Genomic DNA, 21,473 nt, shown 5'->3' on the forward strand with positions numbered 1-21,473 from the left:
ACAGCACCGTGTTACTTTAATTTTTTAAGAAATACTTAATATTTCTAATTGATTTTTTGCTTTCTATGGAATTTTCCCCAAACCTCAGCTTTCTGGTGCGGGCTCTTTCCTGTCTCTTCCCCTCTTGTTTATTAAAACAGAGTCATATGCCCGTCACGTGTGGGAGACTGTCGCCAGGGTAGGACAGACGTCAGGCACTATTGTCTGCGTCTACCAGGGCCTATTATCCCAAGTTCCATTGCGCAGGCTGTCCGAGGACTTTGCCTTGTGTACCACAGACTAACATTATTTTTCTTTTTCATAACTCGTATTCGAAGTCATTCTTGACAGGTGCTTTCTGTGGGTGAAAAGGCTGCGTATGTCTCAGAGCCCCGAGTGGTTGTTTGTTATGGTTTAATATTTATCGAAAGCTGTCATCTATGGAGGCACTTATTGACTGGAGGCCAGACAGGGAGAGCCACATGTTTTTCAAAATTACCCTGTGTGTGTGTATGTCCCTTTATTTTTTTCAGGGAGCGTTATCGCTGTTTAGTGAGCGACCGAGTTTAAATGGGCATGACTGAGAGGATGTGCATGTTATTGTTTGCCTGCATTTTAGGGCTTGGCTGTGGTAACAGCAGTGGGGTTTGCTCTCACCAGTCCCCCTCCCTGCTGTAGGTAGTGTCGTCAGTGTGCATATCGGTGAGGGGTCCTGGTTGCAGAGCCGCACTACTGAATGCTTTGCAGTTGAATTCACCGTCCCTGGAATCCTGAGAGAGGGATTGAGGACTTAATTGTTCATTCTGCTGTGTCTTTGATATAAGACAATCTGAGGAGATTTTGTTTTTCTAAATAAAATGGGAAAGACGTTAGTGGCCTAGAGTTGTTGTATTAGTCCGTTTTCACACTGCTGATACAGACATACCCGAGACTGGGTAATTTGTAAAGAAAAAGAGGTTTAACGGACTTACAGTTCCATGTGGCTGGGGAGGCCTCTCCATCGTGGTGGAAGGCGAAAGGCACATCTTATATGGTGGCAGGCAAGAGAGAGAATGAGAACCAGGTGAAAAGGGAAACCCCTTATCAAACCATCAGATCTCGGAAGAGACCTCCTCACTACCACGAGAATAGTATAGGGGAAACTGCCCCGAGATTCAGTGATCTCCCACTGGGTCCCTCTCATAACATGTGGGAATTATGGGAACTGTAATTCAAGGTGAGATTTGGGTGGGGACACAGCCAAACCCTATCACTTGTCTTACTTTCTAGCAGCAGATTCTCTAAGTCAGAAAAGGCAGATGTGGGTTTGGCCTGGGATTCATTTCCTTGAAACTCCTCATAAAAGTCTTACTTGAATTATGACATGATTATGAAACAGTAGGTCTTTTTCCTGCCATTCCTACTGTATGTTAGTCTTTTGGGATTTTTTTTTTTTTTTTTGAAACGGAGTCTCCCTTTGTCACCCAGGCTGGAGTGCAGTGGCATGATCTTGGCTCACTACAGCCTCCTCCTCCGGGAGGCAGGAGGCAATTCTCCTGCCTCAGCCTCCTGAGTAGCTGGGGCTACAGGTGGACGCCACCACAGCTGGCTAATTTTGTACTTTTAATAGAGATGGGGTTTCACCACGTTGGCCAGGCTGGTGTCAAACTCCTGACCTCACATGATCCACCCACCTCGGCCTCCCAAAGTGCTGGGATTCCAGGTGTGAGCCACCGCGCCTGGCCAGATACCTATTTTTTTGTTTAATTTGGTGTGACAAAAGTTGAACTCAACGGCACATTTTAAACGAATGCAGTTTATTGCAGATAAATTATACCTCAATAAAGTATATGAGTTGCTGCGTATGCCAGGTGCAGTGCTTAGGCCTTGCAAAACACACAGGTGATAAAACATGGTTTCTGTCCTGTAGGCTTCATAATCGAAAATGATCTGTATATATGATGGGATGCAGGAAATGCTACCTGAAAATACGGCATCTTGGCATACTGACGATTTCAGGCTGAAGGAAATGGAGGAAACTGTAGAAGCAGGAAGGTCACCCTCTAACCTTCTCTCACCCTTTTCCCCTGAAGTGGGCCGAAAATAATTCTCTGGTCTGCCTGAAAGTTGTTTATAAGACCCTCATTCCAGTGGGGTTCTGCCCTGTTGCCAGAGGCCAAGAAGAGTTTGAAAAAGCAGGCCTTGCTGAGTTTCTCCTAGTTTATTACCATTAAATGATACCCTTTCGTCCTCCAATCATACTTCAGTGTGACAGTCCATAAAAATAGACAGTTTTTCCTGGGTTGTTTGGGCTTCATTTCTGAAGGCTCTCATGTCACATATGACTTATGTTAATTTTTGTTTTCTTTTGGAGACAGAGTCTCACACCGTGTCACCCGGGCTGGAGTGCAGTGGTGCGACCTTGGCTCATTGCAGCCTCCCATCTCTTGGGCTGAAATGATCCTCCTGCCTCAGCCTCCCAGGTAGCTGGGACTATAGGCACATGCCACATGCCTGGCTAATTTTTGTATATTTTTAGAGATGGGTTTTCACCATCTTGTCCAGGCTGGTCTTGAACTCCTGGGTTCAAGTGATCCAAGCACTTTGGCCTTCCACAGTACTGGGACTATAGGTATAAGCCACTGTGCTTGGCCTTTAAATAAATTTTTAATGTGTTTATTTTGTTTTAAAAAAAAAAAAAAAGTCCTCACACCTGTAATCCCAGCACTTTGGGAGGCTGAGGCGGGTGGATCACTGGAGGCCAGGAGTTCGAGACCAGCCTGGCCAGCATGGTGAAACCCTGTCTCTACTAAAAAAAAAAAAAATTATCTGGGTGTGGTGGCACATGCCTGTAATCCCAGCTACTTGGGAGGCCGAGGAACAAGAATCACTTCAACCCAGGAGGTGGAAGTTGCAGTGAGCCGAGATTGTGCCACTGCACTCCAGCCTGGGCAACAGAATGAGACTCTGTCTCAAAAAAAAGAAAAAAAAAAAAAGTTAAAAGCCAAACTCTTCGCCGACCCCCAAGGCAAGGCTAAACTTACCTTTTCTTTTTATATTCTATTCTATACTCCAAGATGACAACTAAAACCCCCAGATAAACTGAGAAGCACTTGATTATAGTCAGTTTCCGTCAATTCTAGGACACAGAATGGATTGGAAGTTGTATAAAATAAATTTTCTTGCATAAAAATGTGGGGGAAAAAAGGAAATGTGTACTTTATTTTTCAAGTTACAAAAGAGAATCTCTTTGATGGTATAAAATGCGGCAGTAATAATTCTTCAAGTCTTATTAGAGAATTCAAATGGACCAAACTCAATAAAATGTAAACTGTAGGCTCAAGGGCACATGAAGGCAGTCTGTCTTAGTAACTTATTTTTCTTAAAACTTTGATTTCTCGTAGACGTTATATGGGAATGGACTTTTATTCTGTGAATGTTTCATTTCAGATAGACTTGCAAAGCCCTTCTATATACATGGGCACTGTTTTTAGTTTTTTGTCACCCCAAACCTTAAAAATTCATCTCAGCCTAAAAGACTTTCTAGACTTTTCCTGAGTCCAAAGTCATCCTGCTGATGTCGCGCTTTAGGTTCTGAAAGGTTTTATGTGGAGTGTTTTTTTCTTCTCTCCTAAGAAGGAAAAGATCAGAAAGGAACTTGTAACCATTGTTGAGCATTTTAGGAAACGTGAAAACTGACTTCATCCATTTCATTTGTAGGGAGAAGCATGCTAGATGTGAGTATATTTGGAAATGTCCAAATTTTAACCATGACTGGAGACAGCAGTGTGATGGCAGATTTCAGGCCAAAGTCTGGTATCTCTTTGCTTTCTTCCCATTTTATCTTGTCTTCTCATTTCTTTTACTTTTCTACTTCTCTTCTCTCACTATTTCTGTGCTTTCTAATGTTTCCCTTCAATTTTGAGCCATTTTCTTTATTCCTTCTACATATGAACTCACAGCAGTAGCGAAAACACTGAGCTCTCGGAAATATATTTATCCATATATCTAAGAACTCTGGAAAACAGATTCAAAGACGTGAAGCCTCAGCAACGAAATTGTGACTTGAGTAGGAAAGATGTTTCTGTACCGCAGATGTCGGGGTTTGCCTGTTTGTAAAATGTATTCAGTATTCATGGAACAGACTTGATGGGTGCTCACTCTACACCAGGCACCATGGTCAAACAGAGAGGGCTTACCCATGTTGCCTCCATTCTGAGGATTTCTGTGATGACACAGAAGGGGACGGAAACAAGGATAGAAGCTTGTAGTTGCAATGTAGTGAGTGTCGTAATGACCTTCAGGAAGGCACGAACCATGTGTTGTGCTCATATAGTCCTGTTACAGGAAAGAGATCCTGATCCAGACCCCAGGAGAAGGTTCTTGGATCTCACGCAAGAAAGAATTCAGGGCGAGTTTATAAAGTGAAAGCAAGTTTCTTCAGAAAGTAAAGGAATCAAAGAATGGCTATTCCATAGACAGAGCAGCCCTGAGGGCTGCTGGTTTCTTTTTTTTTTTTTTTTTTTTTTTTTGAGACAGAGTCTTGCTCTTTTGCCCAGGCTGGAGTAAAGTGCCATGATCTTGGCTCACTGCATCCTCCGCTCCCTGGGTTCAAGCGATTCTCCTGCCTCAGCCCCCCGAGTAGCTGGGATTATAGGCGCCTACCATCACCTCCGTGGGTTCAAGCGATTCTCCTGCCTCAGCCTCCCGAGTAGCTGGGATTATAGGCGCCTACCATCACGTCCCTGGGTTCAAGCGATTCTCCTGCCTCAGCCTCCCGAGTAGCTGGGATTATAGGCGCCTACCACCACGCCTGGCTAATTTTTGTATTTTTAGTAGAGACAAAGTTTCACCATGTTGGCCAGGCTGGTCTCAAGCTCTTGACCTCAGGTGATCCAGCCACCTTGGCCTCCCAAAGTTCTGGGATTATAAGCGTGAGCCACAGTGCCCAGCCTGGTTTCCCATTTTTATGGTTATTTCTGGATGATATGCTAAACAAGGGATGGATTATTCATGCCTCCCCTTTTTAGACTACATAGGGTAACTTCCTGTCATTACCATGGCATTTGTATACTGTCATGGCGCTGGCAGAAGTGTAGTAGTGAGGACAACCAGAGGTCATTCTCATCACCATCTTGGTTTTGGTGGGGTGTGGCCGGCCAGCTTCTTTACTCACCCTGTTTTATCAGCAGGGTCATTATGACCTGTGTTTTGTGCCGATCTCCTGTCTCATTCTGTGACTTGGAATGCCTTAACCATCTGGGAATGCAGCCCAGTAGATCTCAGCCTTATTTTACGCAGTTCCTATTCAAGATGGAGTTGCTCTGGTTCACATGCCTCTGACATTCCGACTTAAGAACCACCATGGAAACCTCCGTTTCCTTGGCCTCTGAGGCTTTGAGGAGGAGTATATGCTGATGTCGATGAAAAGAGTCAAACTCTATAAAATATTTAAGGAGGTTTCTTCTAAGTCAAATATGAATGACCAAAGCCTGTGACACAGCCCCAGGACGTCCTGTGAACATGTGCCCAAGGTGGTTGGGGTGCAGCTTGGTTTTATACATTTTAGAGGGACAGAAGTTAGAGGCAGACATCAATCAATATCATATTTAAGGTGTACATTGGTTTGGTCTAGAAAGCCAGAACAACTTGAAGCAGGGATTTCCAAAATCTTTGAATGCAGTTGCATTCAAAGAAAGGGATTTTGGAATAGATTTTGAATGCAGGTGCATTCAAAGATTTTCTGATTAGCAGTTGGTTGAAAGAGTTAAGTTATTATCTAAAGATGTGGAATCCATAGAAAGGAACGTCTGGGTTGAGATAAGGGATTGTGAAGACCAAAGTTTTTGTTATGTAGATGAAGCCTCCAGGTAACAGGCTTCAGAGAGATTAGACAGTAAAGGTGCCAGACTCTTAGTTAGATCTCTCCTGGAACAGGAAAAGATGTGGAAAGGAGATGGGATTCGCTACAGAATGTAGATTTTCCCCACAAGAGACAGCTTCGCAGGGTCGTTTCAAAACATGTCAAAGAAATGTATGTTGGGGTAAAATACTTTGATTTCTTTCAGCACCTGCTATCTGTCACTTGATGCTATACTAGAGACAGGCTGGAATTTGGTATCTTATTGCTACAAAGTATCTGTTTTCTTAGTCTTAAGATTTCTGTTTTAATGTTAATGCATGCTGGCCAGTGGTGCCTGAATTCCAAAGGGTGGAGGGTAGAATGAGGCGTGTCTGATCCTCCCTTCCCGTCATGCCCTGCGCTAGTCTTTCAGGTTGACTTTGGAATCCCCTTGGCCCAGAGGAAGGTCCTCCATTCAGTCAGTTGGGGGGGTTTAGAATTTTATTTTTAGTTTACACTGATTGGAGTTCTTGTGAGAGTTCTGAAATGAAACCTTACCTTGGAGAATGGGTAGAATTTAGTTAGACTTAGCTTTGGTTCTGCCATTTTGTTTTGGCTTCCTTTCGCCTGAAGACAGGCCATTGGCCCGTTTGCTCTTGTTCCTTGGCTGGTTTCAATGTTGGCATTGCCCTTACAGACTGGGCTGCAGAGTAGACAGACTTTTCTTTGAGTATTCAAAATATCACCATCAAGTACTGTTAACATGCTTTTTTAGCCTGGAAACTTTCCCAAGGCCGTTTTCCCCACCCACTGACTTGCCTTTAGCCATGGTAATCATTGCTTTGTACTGTCTGTAAGAATAAAAAGAAAAAGTCCTTTTAACGTAAAAGTCATAAACCATACCCTGACAACTGCAGATAATTATATTACTCATTTGTTTTTATTGTTAGTATAACATTTAATTGTCTTCCTTATCTTTGTGCCTGACTGTTGTTTGCTGGGCTGAAGTTAACGATGTTTTGAAAGTCAGTTCAGAGGTGAATGAATGGTGAGGTCATAATAGCAGATATAGACATGTTGTTGGCGTTTTTTTTTTTTTTTTCTGTTGTTGTTGTTGTTGTTTTTTGTGAATGTCAAATGCTAATTTTAACAATAACAAATTTTGAAAAAGAATGAAAAGTTCCCAGTGAGGGAAATAAAGGTATTCTGTGTAAGAGGCACCTGTTATTTGCAGATAGTACTGTTCATTTCTTTTGCAGATATGAAATGTAGTCTCTTTGCCTCAATTATTACTTCATCCTTCAGCCTGCTAGTGTTACAGAAAAGGAGTCATGATCCAGACCCCAAGAGACAGTTCTTGGGTCTTGTGCAAGAAAGAATTCAGGGCAAGTCCATAGAGTAAAGTGAAAGCAAGTTGATTAAGAAAGTAAAGGAATCAAGAATGGCTACTCCATAGACAGAGCAGCCACGAGGGCTGCTGGTTTCCCACTTTTATGGTTATTTCTTGATGATATGCTAAACAAGGGGTGGATTATTCATGCCTCCCCTTTTTAGAGCATGTAGGGTAACTTCCTGACGTGGCCTTGGCATCTGTAAATTGTCATGACGCTGATGGGAGTGTAGCAGTGAGAACAGGAGGTCACTCTCGTCGCCATCTTGGTTTTAGTGGGTTTTGGCCGCGTCTTTACTGCAACCTCTTTTATCAACAAGGTCTTTATGACCTGTTTCTTGTGCCGACCTCCTGTCTCATCCTGTGACTTAGCATGCCTTAAGTGTCTGGGAATGCAGTCCAGTAGGTCTCAGCCTCATTTTACCCAGCCCCTACTCAAGATGGAGTTGATCTGGTTCCAATGCCTCTGACACTAGTATTTGAGGAAGCTCAGATGTTTTTAAAGTATGGATAGTAGCCATGATATAAATCCTTTCTCTTTTTGCAGTTGGAGACTTTACAGCAACCTCTATGCCAGTGAGCCCTTTGGAGTTAGAACTCTCTGTCCTTGTGCTGGTTTGAGTCTCCCCTTCCTTCCCTGCTGTCAGATACTGTGTGCTGTATCTTAGTTGGATGTTGACTTCCTTTGAGAATTCTTTGACCTTTTCCAAGATTACATGAGATACCTTAAATTGGACTACATGTAGGGAAGGGATTTTGGAATAGAACTAGGGAATGTCCCAACTGGCAGCTTCCCCAATTTATCCTAAGACATTTCGGCATTTCTAGGATGGGTTAAGAGAACGTCTTCTTTTCTGGGATTGGTTCTTTGGGTCTAAGTTTTTTCCACTGCGTCTCTCTCTCTCTCTCTCTCTCTGTCTTTTTTTACTGAGTATATTCTTCTGCAGAATGGTCTGTATCTCATGTTAGCTTCAGAAGGCACCAGTTTCAAGAAGTAATTAAATTATAAAGCTTAGTTCAAAGTCATTATCAATACTGGAGAAGTTAGCAAAGGTACTGGAAGGCCAACTACGATTTATTTCCCGTGTCACTCTTTCTGCAGAAACTCGCCTAGCGTCCTTAAAGGGAGTAACTGGTAACTTTCTGACATATCATGATGAGAGGCCTCTGCTGGCTACTGGGCAGCCTTCGGATAGTTTTTTCCTTTTTTAAAATGTTTAATTTTTAGGGCTAGGCGTGGTACCTCACGCCTGTAATCCCAGCACTTTGGGAAGCTGAGATGGAAAGATGGCTTGAGGCTAAGAGTTTGAGAACAGCCTGGGCTACATAGCAAGACCCTGTCTCTACAAAAAATTAAAAAATTAGCTGAGTGTAGTTGTGCACACCTGGGGTCCCAGCTACTCAAAAGAGTGAGATAGGTGGGAGGATTGCTTGAGCCTGAGAGGTTGGGGCTGCAGTAAGCCAAGATTGTACCACTGCATTCCAGCCTTGGTGACGGAGTGAGATCCTATTTAAAAAAAAAAATAATTTTTAAGTTAATTTTGTGACTCACTGTAGTCTTGAACTCTTGGGCTCAAGCGATCCCCCTGCCTCAGCCTCCTGAGTAACAAGGACTACAGGTGTGTACCACAGTGCTTGGCTAACTTATTTTTTAACTTATTTTTATTATTATTATTTTTTGAGATGGAGTTTCGCTCTTGTTGCCCAGGCTGGAGTGCAGTGGCATGATCTCGGCTCACTGCAACGTCTGCCTCTGGATTCAGGTAATTCTCCTGCCTCAACTTCCCAAGTAGTTGGGATTACAGGTGTGCGCCACTACACCTGGCTAATTTTTTTCTATTTTTAATAGAGACGGGGTTTCACCATGTTGGTCAGGCTAGTCTCAAACTCCTGACCTCAAGTGATCCTCCTGCCTTGGCCTCCCAAAGTGTTGGGATTATAGATGTGAATCACCGTGCCTGGCCTTTTTTACTTATTATTTTTTAAAAAATATTTTTAGTTTTACTTATTTTTATTTTTATTATTATTATTTTTTTGTTTCTCTATATTTTCCAGGCTGATCTTGAACTCCTGGCCTCAAGTGATCCTCCTGCCTCAGCCTCCCAAAGTGCTGAGATTACAGGTATGGGCCACCATGCCAGGCCCACGGAGTCCTCTGGAGGAGAAACTGTAGAGCCGTCTGGACTTCTTGCCTAGGTTTGTGTAGAGGATACTATGGACTTCTTGCCTAGGTTTGTGTAGAGGATACTATGGACTTCTTGCCTAGGTTTGTGTGGAGAAGACAGTCAAGCAGTACTTGAGTGATTTGAATTTTTGTTGAGAAAAACAAAGTGAAAAAATTTTTTTTGACATCAGATATGTTGTTTTAACCTCCAGGGCAGATTTTATTTTTCTCTTTTGCTTTTTGTTTTTATCCTTTTGTACTATTTTTAAAGACAGGAATGAGAAGAAATTATCCCTGGACCATTCCTCCCAGTGAAAAACATGAAATGTGACTATCCGGAAATGGAGTGTGATCACAGGGGCATGTATGGCTGAGTCATCCAAAATGCTGACTGTTGTGTAGGGCTCTGTGGTTTTGGTGGGTTTCTTACCTTCTCTGTGCTCTGGTTACTTCATCAATGTGATGGAGATGATAATCTCATTGGATGTTGTGATTTACTGAGATCATTCTTGTTAATGCTTAGAATAGTCCCTGGTACACAGCAAGCGGTTCATGATTGTTATTGCATGATTATATCCAGATTCTATTATGTCATGTTACTATGCAATCAAAGATTCGAGTTCCTTGGTGCACTGGTGTGATCTTTGAAACTCAGAGCAAATGTTACGTGGGCCAATGTTACATGAGTATTTGGCCATTAAGGTCAGACAAAGAAGCCAACCTAGCCAGTTACTCTTTCACTGAAGTATGGTTTGTCTGCCATTGTCATTGGGAGCATGTAGAACCTCCTCAAGCTGAGTGGGCAGGGCCCGTGTGGCTGTCTGAAGGGCGTCTTGTGTAGCTGCTCCCGTGTTGAGAATACAGCACTTTGAAAACAGCCTTGGCAAGAACCACCCTTGCTGTTCACCAGCTCGTCCACTAACCAGCTGTGTATACCCTAGGTCAGGCCAGCTGTTTATATATTATAACTCACTCCATTAAAGAAAAGTGAAGATATTTGCTAAGAGAGTAGATCTTAAGTGCCATCATCACACGCACACAAGGGGTGATGATGGCAGGTGATCGGTATGTTAATTAGCTTGATCGTGGTGATCATTTCACGGTGTATACATATATCAAAATGTGCTGTATACCCTAAATATATACCATTTTTATTTGTCAGTCATACCTCAATAAAGCTTGAAAAAAGATACATGTTGGCCGGGCATGGTGGCCCACACCTATAATCCCAGCACTTTGGGAGGCCTGGGTGGGTGGATCACTGGAGGTCAGGAATTTGAGACTAGCCTGGTCAACATGGCGAAACCCCAACTCTACTAAAAATATAAAAATTACTTGGGCGTGGTGGCAGGTGCCTGTAATCCCAGCTAATTGGGAGGCTGAGGTGGGAGAATCGCTTGACTTGTGAGGCGGAGCTTGCAGTGAGCCGAGATTACACCACTGTACTCCAGCCTGGGTGACAGAGCGAGACTCCATCTCAAAAAAAAAAGACACGTGTATATAAAAAAAAGTAAATTGGAGACATCTTGACGTTACACCCATACTAACAGTAGTGTGAATCTCTGTTCCTTCACCCAAGGAAGGAAAGAAAGAAGGAAGGAAGGGAGGGTGGGGAGAGAGAGAAAGAAGGAAGGAGGGAAGGAAAAAGGGAAAGAAGAAAGGAAGGAGAAGGAAGTTTCCCTATGTAATTAAAATAGCATTATCACCACTAATACAATTAATACTAATTTCTTAGTATCCTCTAATATCCAGTTTATATCCCAGTTTTCCCAGTTACAGTTGGGTTATATACTGAGTTTATAGCTTCACAGTCACTTCCTCTGGGGAATGAGGAGGTGGAACTAACTACATGAGCTCTCAGGTTTCTATAAGCATGACAGTTTTGTGTTTAATACCATTAGGAAGTGCTGTTGTGATTTTGTTAATTTCTTGTTCTTAAAGAGGGAGTAAAGCTTTAGAGACATAAACATGGCTCTCTAGCAAGGTGAAATGGAAATCTGGAAATTATTTGGTTGAGAGAATAAATAGGGATGGGTTGGTGGTGTCTCCAGCTGGGCTTGGCCTGTAGATTGGACAGATCACGCATGGACAGTGGTTGGATGACTTGCGTACTGGCCAGAGAGAAGGAGGCCCAGCAGGTTTTGGGTCTTGTATTTTCTAGTCTGCATAAATGTTCCGAATGCCATTTGGAGTTACAGTGAGGACTTGGACGGCCCTTTGGATTTAGTTTTGTTTTGTTATTTGAGACTCTGGTGTTTTCTTCAAGGAGGCTAAATGCTGGGTCTATTGGGTTACCTGTCTAAGGAAACTCCCATTGTTCCAGAATAAGAGAAGAATGAAAAAGTCATGCCCTGACTGCCTGGTGGCTATCAGGTGCTGCTGGCCCCAGAGGTTATAAGCCACTGGCATGTCCTGCGCCTCGTGCAGGCTCCCACTGTGAGAACCAGCTTTGAAGACTTCCAACCCAAACCTGCCCGCCACGTGAGAGGCGTGGTGCTGGGTGTGTCAGCCATGGGCGGGGGAGTGAGGAGAACCGTTCTTTCCCACGTGAGCTCTGAACCCATTGAGAAGTAGGGCTGAGGGGCTAGGCAGATGGAGATCCCAATGTTAAATTCATTCCTGATAAACGTTCCATTGGAGGACTGGGGCACGTTTTAATAAAGGGCTTCCTCACTCTCAACCTCAGAAGCAGTCCGCTTAGCCCCCTGAAGGCTCCTCCCTTGGCCGAGAGGAGAGAAGTAGTCTGTGGGCTTCCAGCAGATTCCCAAGAGAAAGGAGGGAGAAGGAGCTGGCCTGGTACCCTCCATTCCCTCCTGGCCAGCTAGGTAAGTCCTTTCTCCTGCCTTGGGAGGAGGAAGAGGTAGGACGCCTTGGGAGATTCCACTGTAGACACTGGAAATGTGGAATACCCGTTCCCTCTTCATTCTTGCCTTCTTCTTGGGACCTGGTATCCCCAGGGACCCAGCACCCTGGTCCCACTTGTGGATTTCCACCCGGGGCAGCTCTTTTCCTGTCTCAGCTTCACAGACTAATTTATTTAGAGGGGGTGAGAGAAATGATATAAATTCTGATAATAGTGGCACTTAATAGATATTATCATTCATATACATGATACGCATTTCTTGAACTGGTAAATCTTTTAAAGAATTTATTTTACAGTTTCTCTCAAACTCTGAGTATTTGTAGAGTGCATGAATATACCGGTCCTTTGTTGCGCTGGGAGGCAGAGACTTGAGGATGGTTGTGTGTTTGTGTGTGTGTGTTGGAGAGTGGGTCAGAGAGGAAGTGGGGCAGGGAGCTAAGGCTTCTGGAAGATTCCATGGGGGATGCCCATGTTCTGAGTGTCCCGGGGGCTCCTCTGGCCGATGGACCTTCGACCCCTGGGATCCCGGGAACCGGAGCAACAGAGATATTGGCGCCCCGCAGCAGCACATGTGCTGGGAGCCTCCTCCTTTTCCAAGTGGCCAGTAGTCCCTTCACTGAGGGAGAGGAACCATCCCGGTTCAGAGACAAAGCCCACGCGAGAGGGAAGGAGGAGAGGCTCGTGGAGCAGGGAGTCAGGTAGGCCTGTTTTCACACTCTTTTCAGGTATGTTCTGAGAGCAGAGTATGGAAGCCGACAGTGACCTTTGCTCACATTAATGGAGCAGATGATTGCATTGCATATTTTGGGTTCTTAAAAAAATGGTAATATGTATTATTGTAAACTGAATTTACAGTATTTATACAATTATTTGTATTAATTTATATTGTATAAATATACAGTGGCCAGTTTCTCTCGCATCTAGCCCCTTCCTTCCTTTCATTTACAAGGAAATCATAAGGAAATTTCTCAGAACATTATGTGGACTGGATAAATATTTATACATTATAAATAATTGTATAAATATACAATATTGTATACAATACAGTATAATTATTTGTATATTCATCAATATTTGCCTTTTTATGACTGGCTTATTTCACTCAGTCCTCAGGGTCCATCCAGTTTGAAGCATAAGTCAAAATTTTCTTCCTTTTTTTTTTTTTTAAACGGAGTTTCGCTCTGTTGCCCAGGCTGGAGTGCAGTGGCGCAATCTTGGCTCTCTTATACAATTATAAATAATTGTATAAATATACAATATTGTATACAATACAGTATAATTATTTGTAGTGTATAAATATTTATACATTATTTATTTGTATATGTGTTACTTATATGTATAAATACATGTTATGGTACATATATTAATACGTGTTATGGTAACGTGTATTAATGTAAATATGATCATTTTGCCTTTTTTTTTTTGAGATGGAGTCTCGCTCTGTCGCCCAGGCTGAAGTGCAGTGACGCAGTCTCAGCTCGCTGCAACCTCTGCCTCCTGGGTTCAAACAATTCTCCTGCCTAAGCCTCCCGAGTAGCTGGGATTGCAGGTATGCACCACTCTGCCTCGCTAATTTTTGTATTTTTAGTAGAGACGGGGTTTCACCATATTGGTGAGGATGGTCTCGAACTCCTGTCCTCAGGTGATTCACCCGCCTCTGCCTCTCAAAGTGCTGGTGTGAGCCACCGTGCCTGGCCCGTTTTGACAGTTTGTAAGCATACAGTTCCGTGGCATGAAGTGTATTCACATTGTTGTGCAGCCGTCGCCACCATCCGTCTCCAGAACTTCTTCATCTTCCCAAACGAGACTCCGCCCTCATTCAACAGCAACTCCTCATCCTCTCTCCTCCCAGTCTATGGCCAGCCCCATTCTACTTTCTCTGTCTATGAATTGGACTGCTCTAGGCATCTTGTTGAAGTGAATTCCTCAATATTTGCCTTTTTATGACTGGCTTATTTCACTCAGTCCTCAGGGTCCATCCAGTTTGAAGCATAAGTCAGAATTTTCTTCCTTTTTTTTTTTTTTTTTTTTTAAAAAAAAAAAACGGAGTTTTGCTCTGTTGCCCAGGCTGGAGTGCAGTGGTGTAATCTCGGCTCACTGCAACCTCCACCTCCCAGGTTCAAGTGCTTCTCCTGCTTCAGCCTCCTGAATAGCTGGGATTACAGGTGCCCGCCACCACGCCTGGCTAATTTTTGTATTTTTTAGTAGAATCGGTGTTTTACCATGTTGGCCAGGCTGGTCTCAAACTCCTGACCTTGTGATCCACCCACCTCAGCCTTCCAAAGTGCTAGTAATGATTTTAGGTGTAAGCCACTGTGCCTGGCCAGAATTTTTTTCCTTTTTAAGGCCAAATAATACTCCATTGTAAGGCTAGAACATATTTTGCTTACCCATTCCTCTGCACGGACTCTGGAAGTAACCTTTTGGTTATTGTGAATCATGCTGCTAGGAACATCAGTGTACAAATATGTTCGCATTACATTTTTAAAAGGAAACTATTTGTTGAAATATAACACAGGCATTGCATTTTTGGCAACCACAACACAGTTGTGACTTACATGGACTTACCTGAACTGCTAGTCATCCAAAACCCCTAAAGTTTGTTATTTTATTTTATTTACTGATTTTTTGAGACGGAGTCTCGCACTGTAGCCCAGGCTGTAGTGCAGTGGCACGATCTTGGCTCACTGCAGGCTCCGTCTCCTGGGTTCATGCCATTCTCCTGCCCCAAGTCTCCTGGTGGGACTACAGGCGCCCGCCACCACGCCGGGCTAACTTTTTGTATTTTTAGTAGAGACGAGGTTTCACTGTGTTAGCCAGGATGGTCTCAATCTCCTAACCTCGTGATCCGCCTGCCTTGGCCTCCCAAAGTGCTGGGATTACAGGCATGAGCCACGGAGCCCAGCCCAAACCCCCTAAAGTTTTAAATGTAACAACGATGATACATGTTTTATCATGGAGCCTTGGCTGTCTGGTTCTGAGCTGTTAATTTTTGTGCACAATCTTGTGAGATCCAGCTCATTCTATCAGCCTGTCAAGATCTTTTAGAATTCTGAGTTTGGTTTAATTTTGGGTTGTCCACAGACATTATGATCATATCCTCTCTCTCTCTACAAGTCACCGGTAAAAATGCTGAAGAGGAAGGGGCCAGAAGCAGAGCTCTGTGGGGGCTGTTGGAACCCTCCCCCTGGTTGGGTCTTGCTGTGCTGTTGTTTATCAGTCCAGTTTTTCTTGCTTCTAGCTCCTTTCTTCATTTCATTTATAAGGAAAATTCTCACTATGTTATGTAGACTGCAGGTTGCCATGCTTTTTTTGAATTTAATTTTTTTTTTTTTTTTGAGACGAAGTCTTGCTCTGTCACCCAGGCTGGAGTGCAGTGGTGCGATCTCAGCTCACTGCAACCTTCGCCTCCAGGGTTCAAGCGATTACCCTGCCTCAGCCTCACGAGTAGCTGGGACTACAGGCCCGTGCCACCATTCCTGGCTAATTTTTTGTATTTTTAGTAGAGACGGGGCTTTACTGTGTTGGCCAGGATGGTCTCAATCTCTTGACCTCGTGATCCATCCGCCTTGGCCTCCCAAAGTGCTGGGATTACAGGTACGAGCCACCGTGCCTGGCCGAATTTTAATTTTTTTTTAGAGACAAGGCTTTACTTTGTCACCTGAGTGAAGAGTGCCATGGCACAGTCATAGCTCAGTGCAGCCTCAGATTCCTGGGCTCAACCGATCCTCGTGCCTTAGCCTCCCAAGTAGCTGGGACTATAGGCATGCGCCTCCATGCCTGGCAGATTTTTAAATTTTTTTGTAGAGATGGAGTCTCGCTGTGTTGCCTGGGCTGGTCTTGAACTCCTGGACTCAAGTGATCCTCCTGCCTCAGCCCCGAAAAGTGCTGGGATTACAGGTGTGAGCCACTGTGCCTGCGCTATGTTGCCATTCATCTAATGATCTGCAAACGTCTGGAGAATGGAACTAAGTCAGATTGGCTGTCCACGCTCAGGTTTTTTAGTAGGTAAAATTTTAGGTGAATGACAGTTAGCTTTCTTCTACATTCTCATTGCCAGGTTATAATGCAAGCAAGTTTCAGACCAAATTCATCTAAGACCCCTTATTCAGGAAATGTGTGAGCAGGCCAGCTGGCCGAGTACAGTCCGGGTGGTGGTTCTGTCATCAGGAGTCCCTGCTCTGTGCCTTCCTATGTGCTCTGAGTGCCACTTTGGATAAAAGCTTCCCTCCAGGCAGATTTTCCAGTATTCCAAAACCATGATTCTCTTACCCTAGGAGAAGCCTCAGGCAGCCAGAAATTTCCCAAACCAATGGCTGGACCTTTTTAGGAATCCCATGTAAGGATAGCAGGTCTTGCTCTGTTGCTCGGGCTGGAGTGCAGTGACATGACCAGGGATCACTGCAGCCTTGACCTCCCGGGCTCAAGTGATCCTCCTGCCTCAGCGTCCGAAGTAGCTGAGACTACAGGTGTGCACCACCACACCCGGCTAATTTTTGTATTTTTTTGTAGAGACAAGGGTTTTGCCATGTTGCCCAGGCTGGTGTCGAACTACTGGGCTTAAGCAGTTCACTTGCCTTGGCCTTCCAAAGTGTTGGGATTACAGGTGTGAGCCACCGTGTCCAGCCTGGTAATCCCTTTTCTGATGGTTGTCACCTTAGACTAGTTTTGTCTGCTTTTAAATTCCATAGACATGGAATTGCACTTATGCTTTATGACATTGATTCATGTTGTTGCATGTAACAGTTGTTCATTTTTCCCCATTGCTCTGTAATTCCATCGTATAAAGTTTAGGTTCCTTTCTATAGTTGATGGACATTTGGTTGTTTTCAGTTTGGGACAATATGAAGAAAACAGCTGAAAACATTCTTGTCCATGTCTTTGGTAGATGGAGTATGAGTTATTGATTAGGGTAACTGACTGTCCTTGGAGTTGACATTTACAGCAACTAGCACATGGAGAATATCATGCTCTCCGTGCCAAATGATTTTAAAGTAACTGGAAGGAGTTACACAAAACCATATTAAAGGAGTGAATTTAGTCTCGTATGACTTGTGTTTAGCCAGTCCGTGCCAGTAGAAAAGCAGATCGTTGCTTTGGTGCACCCCGCCTATAATCAATGTTCCAAGTCTGAAGGTCAGTTTCCTGAAATCTGAGATTCTCGTGTGAAAGTGTGTTGTTTCCTCGTGCCTCTCCAGAAGCTTGGGTGGGAAAGAACCCTTTATCGCTTCTGCAGATAGGCACCATGTTCTAATTATAGATTCTCACTGTGAAAAAGTCATGAATTACTAAAACTCCAGGCATATAAACTCAGTTTGGGGATCCCCTGAATTGGAATGAATAAAGTTTTAAAATATTCATTTACGTTTTATTTCCATGTCATTGTGTGTCTTGTGATGAGAAAAATATTTGCTGCTGATTTAGAATTCCTGAATGCTCTTATAAAAATTTAATTCCACCCATATTAACTAGGCTTTCAAGTCTCTTTGAGAGGGGCTGTTTTCTTCCAATAGGTTGCTAGAGGGGAAACCTGTTAGCCGAAGAGAATTGTTGGATGCAAGTTTAATAGGGAAGGTGAACTCAGACCACCACTGGGGGATGCCGCATTGATTTAAATTTTAAAAGGGCCTGTGTTTTATGAAAGTAAAGAAATAGGTTAACAGTCCTCATGACAAGAATGGAAAACGTTCTCAGGACCTATACCACACATACACATTTAAAGTATCACTCAGTCCACCATGGTGAGGGCCTGTCTCTACAGAAATTTAAATCTTAGCCAGGCGTGGCGGCACGTGCCTGTGGTCCCAGGTTGAGGCGGGAAGATCGCTTGAGCCCAGGAGGTCAAGGCTGCAGTGAGCTATGATCACATCACTGCACTCCAGCCTGGGCGACAGAGTGAGACTCTGTCTCAAAAAAAAAAAAAAAAAAAAAAAAAAAAAATTCACTACCTCTTTATAGCACCCAGCAGTATTTTTGAACAACCCTACAGGAGGGGAATCTGGTGCCATGAACTAACATTACGGATGCATTTGCCCTTCGACCCCGCAGTCCTGTTTCTGGGAATCTTTACCGCAGATACACCCGCACATGTGGTGAAATGACATTTGCTCACACTTATCATTGAAGCTTTGTAACACCAGAGTGTTAGAAGCCGCCAAGTGGCCATCGGTCAATAAGGGACTGGTTAAAGGGATGATGGTGTGTATCTACAGTGGAACGCTATACAGCTGTTAAAGAGAATGATAAAAATCTGTGTTTCTGGCCAGGCGTGGTGGCTCATGCCTGTAATCCCAGCACATTGGGAGGCTGAGACGGGCAGATTATAAGGTCAAGAGATTGAGACCATCCTGGCCAACATGGTGAAACCCCGTCTCTACTAAAAATACAAAAATTAGCTGGGTGTGGTGGCAGGAGCCTGTCGTCCCAGCTACTTGTGAGGCTGAGGCAGGAGAATTGCTTGCGGAGGTGGCGGAGGTTGCAGTGAGCTGAGATTGTGCCACTGCAGTCCAACCTGGCGACAGAGCAAGATTCCATCTCAAAAAAAAAAAAAAAAAAAGAAAGAAAGATGGGCATATGAACGTATGTATGTGAATGTACTTATATTTGCATGAAGGAACACTAGAAGGATAAACAAGTTATAATAGCTCTTCTGTCTGAGGCACAGGGCGAGGGAGTGATTGGGAATAGGTGTCGGAATGCCTCCTTTGCATGGGTCTTTTGATGGATTGTGTTGACCTTTGCATCGTGTAGAAAAGCAAGTCAGCAACCAGCAAAAGTGAATCAGGCAGGGAATGCCTTTGACTTTGAACGAGACCAAGAGCACGTGGTGGAGAGCGAGGGTGGTTGACTGTATTTCTTAGCTCAGAAGCAAAGTCAGTGCATTCATTCATTCATTCAATCAATCAGCAAATGCACACTGAGCCTCTCCCGTGCACCGTCTGCTGTTTCACATGCCGAGGATACAGCTGTCAACGGAAGCATGAAGGTCCAAGCTTTCCTGGAACTGGCATTCTTGAGGAGGCAAACACATGACAAAAAGGTGACTAGTGAGGAAGAGAAGGCTCATGCGGCAGGACCTAGAGAGGAAGGCGAGAGGAGTCCATGCTGAGGACAGAGGGGATGTTCATTGCTGGTACATATTCCTGTGTGTTCATCATGCATTTGCAAACAGTATTTTTTAAATTTTATTTTTAAAGACAGGGTCTTGCTCTGTCACCCAAGCTGGAGTGCAGTAGCACTATCATAGCTCACTGCAGCCTCTACCTCCTGGCCTCAAGTGATCCTCCCACCTCAGCCTCCCAAGTAGCTGGAACAAAAGGTGTGTGCTGTCATGCCCAACTAATTTTACTGTTATTATTAATATTTTTTGTAGAAATGGGTCTCACTCTGTTGCCCAGGCTAGTCTCTTGAACTCCTGGCCTCAAGCCATCCTCCTGCCTCAGCCTCCTAAAGTGTCAGGATTACATGTGTGAGTCACTGCACTTGGCCCTATGAACAATATTTGCAACTAGATAATAAAGTAGTGTAAAATCTTACATTTAATCTTTTACTACAGCAGTCAGGATTACATTTTATCATCATATCATTATCACTTCTGATAAGTTTCTTTCCTTTTTTTTTTTGAGACGAAATCTCGCTCTGTTGCCCAGGCTGTAGTGCGGTGGTATGATCTTGGCTCACTGCAACCTCCGCCTCCTGGGTTCAAGCAATTCTCCTGCTTCAGCCTCCTGAGTAGCTGGGATTACAGGGATGCGCCACCACGCCTGGCTAGTTTTTGTATTTTTAGTAGAGACAGGGTTTCGCCATGTTGGCCAGGCTGGCCTTAAACTCCTGACCTCAAGTGATCCACCTGCCTTGGTCTCCCAAAATGTTGGGATTACAGGCGTGAGCCATGGTGCCCGGCCAGGATTACATTTTGTCGTAATATAATTATCATTTCAGGTAAGTTTCAAATAAAGAAAAAAAAATCACGTTATGGCAGGTGACTGTGCCCCAGTCTGCTACTATGTTGGTGGAAAAGTAGAATTTAGTTGAATACATAAAAAATGGATTTGACCACGATAGTTTGCTTTCCCAATAGTCAGGTTTTTCTGGGGTTAATGTTATCTAAATGATTTGTGACTATAACCATAGATTATTAGGTGATGAGACATTACTGTGACGAGTCTATCTTTTTTTCTATTCGGGAGTAGTTTAAAAAAATTCCTCTTTAGTGTGATATATTAGCTACAGAAAATTGAAAAAAACCCACGCATAGACTCAGATAAATCACATAGCCCTCATATTCCATATGTCTTCATGACAGTCATTGAGAATCCCAGGGCGATAGCTCCACAGTAGATAATGTAGATATTTGAAACATATTTCTTTCGTGTTTATTTATTTATATTTCCTCTTCCTGGTCTTTTTATTGGCAGAGTTATCTGTCATAGTTTCTGAATTCGATGAAAGATTAATGTGGTTATTTAAAGAAGTTTTTACGATGAAATGATTAGTTTGCAAGAGAGATTTTTCTCTGTCTCTTTGGGTTCAATTAAATGTTGGTGAAACCTGAGAAATAATGAGGAACATAGATCAAAGCCGTGGGGAAAGGCAATGTTACTGCTTCCAGCATCTGTAGGTCTGCAACAGCAAGAGTTAAGTTTTGCTCAGAGAAGGAAGGAAAAATAACACAGACTGGGCAGCCAGATTTGGGAGTCTGGGCTTCTCCTGACAACCAGTGCAGACTATAGCTCCATCTGACATGGAACCAGCATGTTCACAAGCATTGCTAGATCTGTGATCTAGTTTTGAAAACACCAGAAATCAGATTTGTTTTCAGGGTGAAAAAAAAATGCAAAGTCATACAGATTCTCATTTCCTAATCATGATCAATTCCACTCTATGGTATATTAAGGAAAAGCTCCAGGAGTTGCAGACATCCTCTCTCATTCTAGGAAATGCACAAAAATGTGGTAATGGAAGCTTGTTGTTGTATTTCCTATTTCTCTGTTCTCTTTTTTTGAAGAGATGGGGTCCCACTTTCTTGCCCAGGCTGGAGTGCAGTGGTGAGATCATAGCTCCCTGCAGCCTTGAACTCCTGGGCTCAAGCGATCCTCCTGCCTCAGCCTGCTGAGTAGTTGGGACTACAGGTGTGCACTGCCATGCCCAGCTTATTTTATTTGATTTTATTTATTTTTTTGAAATGGAGTCTCACGCTGTCACCCTGGCTGGAATACAATAGTGCCGTCTCAGCTCACTGCAGCCTCCTCCTCCC

At 43.6% G+C, this 21,473-nt stretch overlaps 1 protein-coding gene and 1 non-coding gene across 5 annotated transcripts in view; both read left to right on the forward strand.

The window, feature by feature from the left end:
* Positions 1-21,473, forward strand: part of CAMK1D (calcium/calmodulin dependent protein kinase ID) — a 490,514-nt gene that overhangs the window by 95,793 nt on the left and 373,248 nt on the right. The gene's annotated exons all lie outside the window — the stretch shown is intronic.
* Positions 17,848-17,976, forward strand: LOC119618861 (U6atac minor spliceosomal RNA). The gene has a single exon (XR_005235223.1). It is a non-coding gene; the product is annotated as a U6atac minor spliceosomal RNA (small nuclear RNA).

This window comes from Chlorocebus sabaeus, chromosome 9, assembly GCF_047675955.1.
Source record: "Chlorocebus sabaeus isolate Y175 chromosome 9, mChlSab1.0.hap1, whole genome shotgun sequence".
Classification (NCBI taxonomy): domain Eukaryota; kingdom Metazoa; phylum Chordata; class Mammalia; order Primates; family Cercopithecidae; genus Chlorocebus; species Chlorocebus sabaeus.